The 3,533-nt window shown below is 45.3% G+C and overlaps 1 long non-coding RNA gene across 1 annotated transcript in view; it reads right to left on the minus strand.

Moving 5' to 3' along the window:
* The window catches only part of LOC116099523, a 1,769-nt gene extending 764 nt beyond the window's left edge, over nt 1–1,005 (minus strand). The window contains exon 1 of the long non-coding RNA XR_004122285.1: nt 870–1,005. This is a non-coding gene — a long non-coding RNA (uncharacterized LOC116099523). The remainder of the gene's footprint in view (nt 1–869) is intronic.
* Between the last annotated feature and the right edge of the window lie 2,528 nt (nt 1,006–3,533).

A 3,533-nucleotide genomic window follows, 5' to 3' on the forward strand; every position in this document is an offset into this window, starting at 1 on the left:
TTTTTTTTTTTGAGACAGGTTCTCATTATGTAGCCCTGGCTAGTCCAGAATTTCCTATGTAGACCCAGCTGGCCTCAAACTCAGAAGTCTACCTGCCTCTGTCTCCTGAGTACTTGGATTAAAGATGCATTCTACCCACCACCTGGCTTCTTAATAGCTCTGTGTATGTTTTGTTTTGTTTTGTTTGTTTGTTTGTTTTATTAGACATAGAATAGCCAAGAGAATGCAGGGACACTTGTTAAATTGGACCTTTGTCACGGAAGACAGGATTTTGGCAGTTGCTAAGCTTTAGTAGAAACAACAACGATAATGGTATCCTTTTCCTCAATTCAGTAACAACGTTATTGCCTTATAAGGGTAAAGGAGACAAGCATCATGGGTTTGAAGAGCCATTGTTACATCCCAGGTAATGGTGGCCAGATGCCTGCTTTAAGTCCTTCTCTCTGTATACTTCTTTTAGAACCTTGGCCTGTTACTTAGAATTCTGTATCTCACTTTCTTATCTACAAAATAAGAATGATACCAGGGTCCTCATCATAATGTGGATGATTAAGATGAGTAATGTCTCCAGTACTCTGAAGAGCATGGAACCATAGATAGTCAATCTCATGCTACATAAACTGCGACATCATTATGTTAATGTACTCTGTGGCAGCTTTACAACTACGCTGATTAGTTTCTGGGACTGAAGTGGAATTGCCTCTGCATTTAAATGGGGAGGAGAAAACAGGAGCTTTGAGTTCTGCCCTGAACCTTGAGCCTCGGCTTTACCAAAGAACCATAAAAATGCCTGGAAGGTCTGGAGCCCAGGAGGCACACCCTCGAAATCCTGGGAATGAATGTCTTCTCCCCACCCTACCCATTCTTACCTATTTGGCTCGCAGCAGGCCAAAGGTTCACACATGCTGGGATCTATTGCCAGCAGAGCCTTGGCATGGTTAAACCTGTACTGAAGGCCTCTGGTTGGCTGGAACAAACAGCTCTGAAAGAGCAGTTGTGGAGACAGTTTACTGGCTTGGAATGTAGAACAAATTTGAAGGGAGCAAGACAGGCCAGGCTGACCAGAGATGTAAGCATTTCTGACCTTGCACAGTTCTTGGGTTGGACTCTGGGTAAGGATGTGTCTCAGGGTGTAGACTGCTTGTCTAGTATGCATGAAGCCCCGAGTTCAATCTCTATTATTATAGAAACTGGGTATGGTGTGCCTGTAACCCTAGCCCTCAGGAAAGTCAGGCAAGAAGAAGTTCAAGGTCATCCTTTTATATAACAAGTTCAAGGACAACCTGTTCCTAAAAGTAAGGTCACAGGACTGGCTGGTTTTGTGCGTCAACTTGACACAAGCTGGAGTCATCAGAAAGGAAGGAGCCGCAGATGAGGAAATGCCTCCAGCTGGATGGTACTTTCTCAATTAGTGATCAACTCGGGAGGAACTAGCTGATTGTGGGTGGTGCCAACTCCAGGTTGGTGGTCCTGGGTTCTATAAGAAGGCAGGCTGAGCAAGCCAAGTGAAGCAAGCCAGTAAGAAGCACTCTTCCACGGTCTCTGCATCAGCTTCTGCCTTCAGGTTCCCACCCTGTGTGAGTTCCTGTCCGGACTTCCTTTGGTGATGAACAGTGATGTAGAAGTGCAAGCTGAATAAACCCTCCCTTAACTTGCTTTTTGTCATGGTGTTTTGTTGCAGCAACAGAAACCCGAACTAAGACAGTCAGAAAGATCCCAGAATCTGAAGGTGAAGAACATTTCATTCCTTATTTGAGCCTGGCTATGTGAGATTAGTCATTAGCCTGGAATATGTAAGATTTAGAGGTTTAATGGGCTATCCCAGTCTCTCTTGGGTGTCCCACAGTTGCTCTATGTGGCAGGTGCTAGCATCCACGCCCTCAGAGACCATGGAGGCATGGGGACGTTGGGTAGCTATGTGAATGTCAGCCAGCTTTATCACAAACAGAACAGAGATTTTAACCAGTGTTTCACTTTTCTTCTTCCATAGCAGGACACCATCCTGCAGATACCAACCTCCATTTTCCTGAGGAGAGGTGCCCTGAGCTGAGCCCTGAAGGTGTCACCCAGCAGGAAGAACACCAAGTCACAGGCAGGCATTAGGAGCTGGCTTGGGGGAGGGGGGGAGGCTGATGTCTTGTTCGCTCTGTGGTTTTCCCCCACAATGAGCTAATCCCACCATCACAGACACTAACTGGGGCCATGTCCTGTTGACCGGGAGAACTGTACTACTAGGAGAATTTCTACTCCTAACTTTGTTTCAAGGATAAAGTAGGTACTTGCCAAACATCCTGTGTCAATGGCCTTTGATGCAGTCAGAGGGAAATCTGTCTGGCCAAATATAGTCTGGCATACATGTTCACTCTCACATACATAGAGTGGACTGGCTTCTGTTTAGGATTGATAAGTCTTTACTTGAGAAACTCTGGGTGTACTCAGAAGAGAGGAACCGTGGGTTACAGCGGTGGTGTGTTGAGTCAGTGTGTGGGCATAGTTTTCAAAGGTTAGGTATGAACACAGAGACCACTATGAAGCCCCATATGTATAGCTGATGGTCAAGAGAGACAAATAAACGAAGCACAGGTTTGTTTTTATTATTTGTATTAATTATACAAAGTAATGGGTTCCTCTGTGATGTTTCAGCACATGAATTTAGCACATATTGACACAATATTATTTTTATGTGAGTTTTAGCACATCCCACTCCTGCTTTAAATAGCAAGCTTGACCTCATTCTGGCCACTGTACCGCTAAATAGAGAAATTTATTTCTGGCAAGGAAAAAAAATTTAAGGTGGTTCTGCCATCTGCTGGACAAATGAGGAATAGCAAAGAATTTGTTAGGAATTTTCCAGGCCCCAATCCCTCAGTCACATAGTGGTGCAGTGGCAGTGTCACTTTGTCTGTTACCTATCTTTGCTGCTCTTTCAGTTCTGATTGTTTCTCTCTCTCTCTCTCTCTCTCTCTCTCTCTCTCTCTCTCTCTCTCTCTCTCTCCCTCTCCCTCTCCCTCTCCCTCTCCCTCTCCCTCTCCCTCTCTCTCTCTCTCTCTCTCTCTCCCTTTCTCTCCCTCTCTCTCTTTCTCCCTCCCTCCTTCCCCCCACTTCTCTCTCCCCCCAACACAAGTGCCTCACACAAGCCAGAGGTTGACATTGAGTATCTTTCTCTCTAGCTCTTCGATATAATTTTTTTTTAAAGATTTATTTTATTTTATGGTTGTACAGCTGGCCATGAGCCATCATGTGTGTGGCTGCTGGGAGTAGAACTCAGGACCTCTGCCGGCCCTGCTCGCTCAGGCTCTGCTCGCTCAGGCTCTGCTCGCCAGACATAATTTTTGAGATGGGGTTTCTCACTGATCTCACCAGAGCTCACAGATTTGGCTATCTTGGGCAGACAACAAATCCTGGGAGATCTTCCTATTTCCACTTCCAACGCCAGGATTTCAGGTGTGTCCCGCTGAGCCTTGTTTTTCGATTTGTTTGTTTTTAATGTGGGTGTTGAGAATACAGACTCAGAGCCTCATATTTGTAACTGA

The sequence above is a fragment of the Mastomys coucha genome, unplaced genomic scaffold (genome assembly GCF_008632895.1).
Source record: "Mastomys coucha isolate ucsf_1 unplaced genomic scaffold, UCSF_Mcou_1 pScaffold20, whole genome shotgun sequence".
NCBI lineage: Eukaryota > Metazoa > Chordata > Mammalia > Rodentia > Muridae > Mastomys > Mastomys coucha.